Source organism: Tenrec ecaudatus, unplaced genomic scaffold, assembly GCF_050624435.1.
Source record: "Tenrec ecaudatus isolate mTenEca1 unplaced genomic scaffold, mTenEca1.hap1 Scaffold_2244, whole genome shotgun sequence".
Classification (NCBI taxonomy): domain Eukaryota; kingdom Metazoa; phylum Chordata; class Mammalia; order Afrosoricida; family Tenrecidae; genus Tenrec; species Tenrec ecaudatus.
The window spans coordinates 30,642-37,025 of NW_027458469.1; the positions used below are offsets into that span (position 1 = coordinate 30,642).

The following is a 6,384-nucleotide window of genomic DNA, read 5'->3' on the forward strand; positions in this document are numbered from 1 at the left end:
GGGGCAGTGCTAGGTCATGGAACAGTACCACACAGCAACTGGGTCCACCATGGTCCAGAGTTTGGCTCAGCCCACAGGTAGCGTAGCACATGGTTGAGACAGTGCAGCTAGCTCAGGTCTGATCACCAGGGAGAGAGCGGAAGGGGTTTGGCTCAAGGAATCATTTATCTCAGTCACATCTTCAAAAGAGGTCATCAAGCTGGGACCTGATCAACAAGTTAAACTACCTACATCTTCTAATGTATGCCGTGTTGGCAAAAAACAATAACAATAACAACAACAAAAGAACCCAAACAAACCCAAAAATGCTATCACACCATATTTCAATTTCCTCTTTTGCATGTGATTTGGACATTGAATAAGGATGATCAAAGGAAACATGGCAAAGATGTATTTTGCCATGGACTGACAAAACAGGCATGTCTTGAAAGAAGTACAGCCAGAAGGCTATTTAGAGGCAAAGATAACACTTTCTCTCACAAATTTGGGGGCATTGTATTAGGAGAGATTATTCTCTGGACATGGGTAATCATGCTTGGTAAAGTGGAGGGGGGTGTAAAAGAAACCCTGGATGAAAGAGATTGACAGAGTGGCTGAACAGAGGGATCATTGAACAATTGTGAGAATCCCTGAGATCTGAGAAGTGCTTCTTCCTGTTAGGCATAGGGTTGAGATGAGTCAGAACTGACTAGTGGCATCTAATTGCACTGTATTAGATCTCATCAAGTGAAATTATTAGCTTTAACTGCCTAACGCTGGCTGAGAACGCTGGCCCAATCAAGTTGACACAAAACCTTATATCATAATTTCCATCATCTCCACTTTGTACTGAGTAATACTATTGTATACTTCTCCTTGATATTTTCTGCAGATATACTCTACTTGGTTTCAATGTGTTTCATTTGGTGATGTTCATATGAAGAGTCATCAATGATGTTATTGAAAAGGTTATTTCCAATTATTAGGAATTGGTCTTGCAAAACTCTATCATGTGGTCGCTATTCTTGTTTCTATCACCTCCTGATGAATATCTTCCAACTACTTATCCTCCTTTTTGTCTCTTTCCAGTTACCAATACAGACCAATCTATCTAAACTGTATGCTTGATTAATTTCAGACTGCAGAAGTTGGTAAAAATCTTCAATTTCTTCAATACTAGCTTTAGTGGTAGATGTTTAAATTTTGATAATAGTTGTACTATTTGTTATCTTTGTATAAGTTGTCTTCCTTGTATAAATATAGATGTTGTCCTATCACAGGCTATATTGTACTTCAATAGAGACCATGAGATGTTCTTTTTGATGCTCAATGTGATATAATTCCTCTTGAATTTGTAATTTCTTACAGAGCCAGTGGTCATCAAACTTTTTAAAGAGGGGACCAGTTCACTGTCCCTCAGACACATTGGAGGGCCGGACTATAATTAAAAGAAAAACTATGAACAAATTTCTATGCACATTGAACATATCTTATTTTGAAGTAAAAAACAAACGGGGTAAAACACCTGGCAGGCGGCATAAATGTCCTTGGTGGACCGTATGTGGCCCACGGGCCGTAGTTTGAGGACGCCTGATTATCTGATTCAAATAAGTCAATACCAGTCAGTTCAGCTCACGAATGGCTAGCCTACCAGTTTTTATGCATTCCAGTTCATTTCTGATGACTTATAAATTTCCTATATTTGTATTTCAGATATCCCACATTCCAATTTTTAATGGATGTTTGAAGTGGTTTCTCCTAATTTTGAGTACTTTCCCATCATTAAATGAAGGTTACAACACATTTGTTCCATCTGTATCAATAAGGCCAGTTCTACTTTGTGGAGGCAGCTCTTGCCTAGTGAAATTTGGAGTGCCTTCCAACCTGAGTTGTTCATCTTCTGGTGCTATATCAGATAATATTCTACTGGTATTCATACGATTTTCAGAGGCTACATTTTCAGAAGCGAAGCTCCTTTTCTTTGTTCCTAATCTGTTCTTAGTCTGGAAGACCTGCTGAAACCTTCACCATGGGTGACCTGGCAGTGTTTGAAATACCAATGGCATATCTTCTAACATCAAGCAACACACTAGCCACAATAGTAAAAACAAGCATGTCTGATGGCCACTGTTATCCTTTTATCTCCCTGTATTTGCCTATTCTATATACTTCGGATAAGTGGGATCATATGATTTCCTTACAAGTTATTTCAGTCAGCATACTGTTCTCAATGTTTATTCAAGTGGTAGCATATATCAGAACTTCATTTCTTTTTATGGCTGAAATATATCTTATTTTATAACGCTACCACATTTACTTATCCACATTTGGATAAATTCCACCCTTTGGCTATTACGAATAATGTTGCAATGACATTGGTGTACAAGTATCTCTTTGAATGCCTGCTTTCAAGACTTTTGAAATATACCTGGTAGTGAAATTGATGACTCATAAGATAATTCTATAATTAACCTTTTGAGAAACTGTTTTTCCAGTGGCTATACCATTTTGCATCCACAGCAGCAATGGCAATTTTTTTCTCAGTTTCTCCAAAGATGTGCCAATATTTTATATTTCTCTGATAAAAGTTATCCTCAAAACTTTGAGTTAATTCTGGCTCTAAATAATCCTGTTAGACAGGATAGAACTTCCCCAGAGGATATCCCAAATTTTTACAAAATAGACTTTCACATAATTTTCTGGTAAAATGGCTAATGGGTTTGAATACTAACCTTTTGATTTGCAGTCAAGCATTTAATCACTGGGTGTATTAGTCTGAGTAGACTAGAGAAACAAATCCATTGAAACTCATATGTATATAAGAGAGAGTTTTATATAAAGGGTAATTGTACATTAAAAATGCATCCCAAAATAGTCCAGCCCAAGCCCATAAGTCTGATATTAGCCCATATGTCTGATAATAATCTATACAGTCCTCTTTAGACTCAAGAAACACATGCAATGACAACAAGTGTAGTGGGTAGAAAGTCTTTGGATCCAATGAGGTTTAAAATCTCAGCCCTGGCAGGGGTCTCTACAGGGTTTCTCTGGCTTTAGAGGTCTGATTGCATCAGAGTAGATTCATGTGGCTTCTTCAGCTCAGGAAACTAGTGTAGTTCCATGTGTCTTGTCAGCAGCAATGTTTCCCAGGGACTCCAAGGAGGAGATACCAGATTTCCCAAAATTCTCAGGAGAAGGCTATGCCCACAGAGAGGCTTCATTGGCTATGACCCAATTGACCGACTAGATTCCACCCCTTCATTCTTATCCTCAAATTCACAAATGATTATATAAATACCACACTGGGTAACTAGGGCTCCTATAATCAATTTCAAAACAATGTTGTTGAGTTGATTCAGACTCATAGTGACCCGGTATGTAGGTTTTCTGAGACAATACATCTTCATAGTAGTAGAGCACCTAATTTTACCCCTGTAAAATGGTTACTTGGTTTGAACTGTCCACCTTGAGGTTAGCAGCTATGTTAGGCTGACTTCTGGAGAGAAGGAAAATCAGTGACATATGTGCATGAGCACACACAGGAACACAGAGAAGTGTATGTGAAAATAGAACTAATGTAATTGTAAAAGTGGAGAGTCCAGTTTGGTTCCAAGTCCATGGGTCACATGTTAGACTTGACATTTCACCTGTCTCCTGTAGCTTTAGTATCTGATGAAACCAAAATAGGCAAGAAGATCACAGAATAGATTTGTTACTGGATACGTGAATTAATCCAAGTTTGACAGGTCAAATGTCAGGCCACTAAATAGGATCAGCAAGCATATGATAGGTCATTGGCTCAAGTCCACAGAACCATCATTTGACATATCAGATAACAGAATCCAGACTCAGCAATAAAAGCAAGCATTCCCATTTTATAGGAAGTAGGCTAACCCCCAAGGAAACTTCCTTTCATTTGCATCTGGACAAAAGGATTTCACACCAACCAACCTAATCTTCTGTTAGGTCACATCATTGGCAATTATTAGGCCTCACATGCCAATTTGACATGAAATATACAAGAGCTGGCTTACGGTCAACCCTCAGTACAACCAGGGTTCCTATATAATCATCCAAATTGGGATGAAATAGTATCTTACTGTGATTTGACTTGCATTTTCAAAATTCATGATGTGAACATCTTTTCATGTGATTATTAGCTACACACATCCTCTTTGGAGAACTGTTTATACTTTTGCCCATACGAAATTGATTACCTGAAATGTAATAAAAATTAGAAATAAAAATTTATTTACCTATTTTATTTTTTAAAGGATATTTCATTGCATTTTCAGTGAAGGCTTAGATGCAGTTTAGATTCTCTTTCCATAATGTCTACACAAGTTGTCAATTGACATTAGTTACATTCTTCACAATGCAATAGCATTCATTTCTGTTCAGGTTGTCCCATTTTCATTAATCTACTTTCCATTTCCCCATGTCTTCTCATCTTTTCTAAACAATAATTATTGACCATTTGACCTTATATAAGTGATTTTTTAAAGAAGCCTAGTACATACAAATGATTTCCTTTTTTTTTGTTTATTTGAGCCAAGCTATTACTTAGGTTAAAGTGGGTTGATTTTACTTGACAATTTAAAATTATCTTAGTGTAGTAGTCTCAACTGACTTTTAAGTATGGATTTTTAATGAAGCTTTTGATATTTTACTGAAGCAAAAAATGCGAAAATCTTCACCAATTTGAGTGTAATCTTTGGGCAGGGTCTGTGCTGATCTTTTTTGTACCATTCTGATTTTACTATATGTGTTTCTAAAACTGGTTATATGTGGATTTTTAAAAAGGAATTTGCCATTGTGTTTCATAAATTTTTTTTCTATTTTATCAGTATCCAACTATGTGAAATTAATGAGAACAGTTGGTAAGTGGGCAGAATAGGACTGTGGTGTGTGTACACTCATAATCTTTTTTTTAAATCATTATATTGGGGACTCTTACAGCTCTTGTCATAATGCATAGATATATTATGTCAAGAACATTTGTACATATGTTGCCATCATCATTTTCAAAACATTTTCTTTTCACTCGTAATCAGACGTCCTGCTTTTGGCGGGACAGTCCCGATTTTTAACAATTGTTTCCGCATCCCGCGGCATTATTAATAAGTCCTGATTTTGGAAAAGAATGCACAAGCTAGGTTATATGGTTTTCAGCTGCCATGTGGCTATTTCACCAGGATATGAGTTTTATCAATGGTGTCCCGCTGGTGTCCCGCTTTACCAATGTTAAAATCTGGTCACCTACACCAAGTGCTGTCTTCCTTCATCCACTTTTATGTTGTCTGTCCCCCTTGGAGTGGGTTATATGTTGATCATAGTGATTGGTTCCATATTTCTCCTCCCAACTTCCCCTTCCTTTTCAGGTGTCACTGCTCTCATTATTGGTCCTAAGAGGGTTATCTGTCCCAGATTCCCTGTGTTGTGAGCTCTTATCCGTAGCAGTGTACATGCTCTGGTTTAGCCGACTTGTAAGGTAGAATTGGGGTCATGATAGTGAGGGGGAAGGAAGCATTAAAGAACTAGAGGAAAATTGTATGTTTCATCAATGCCATACTGCATTATGACTGGCTCGTCTCTTCCTTGTGACCCTTCTGAGAGGGGATGTCCAATTGTCTACAGATGGGTTTTTGGTCTCCACTCTGCACACCGCCTCATTCATATTGATATAATTTTTTGTTCTGGGTCTTCGATGCCTGATCCCTGATCCCATCGACACCTCATGATCACAGAGATGGGTGTACTTTTTATATGTAGGTTTTGTTGCTTCTCAATTAGGTGTCCACTTATCTTCAAGCCTTTAAGACCCCAGATGCTTTATCTTTTGATAGTCAGACACCATCAGCTTTCTTCACCACATTTGCTTATGCACCCATTGTGTCTTTAGCCATCTTGTTGGGAAGGTGAGCATTACAAAGTGTTCTTGCATTGAGGGAGTACTTGTGTAGAGGCCCAATATCCATCTACTACCTTAATACTTAACATTTAAATATATATACATAGATCTATTTCCCTATCATTGTATATAAATATATTTACATATATACATGCCTCTATTTAGACCTTTAGAAATATCCTTTGACTCCTAGTTTTTTCCTCTATTTCCTTTTACTTTTCTCTCATCCCACTATCATGTTTCAGGTTTCAGGTTTCAGGTTTCAGTAATTCCTCTCAGCTACATTGCTCTTGATCAAGCCCCACCAGGCATCCTACATCCTCCTCCCTGTGTATTTTACATCACTTGTTCCTTTGTCCTTAGGATTGTTGACACACCCCTTCCTTTTTCCACCTCCCCCTCTTCTATGTCCCCTCTCCTGAAACAGTTGTTCCTGTTCATTTCACCACCAGATTGTTTATTCTGCCTATCTTATCCGTCTAGACAGACATGCA

At 37.7% G+C, this 6,384-nt stretch overlaps 1 pseudogene; it reads right to left on the minus strand.

Annotated features, from left to right (window-relative positions):
- Window positions 1–4,656: 4,656 nt before the first annotated feature.
- LOC142436346 (U6 spliceosomal RNA) lies at window positions 4,657–4,757 on the minus strand (annotated as a pseudogene).
- Window positions 4,758–6,384: the final 1,627 nt, after the last annotated feature.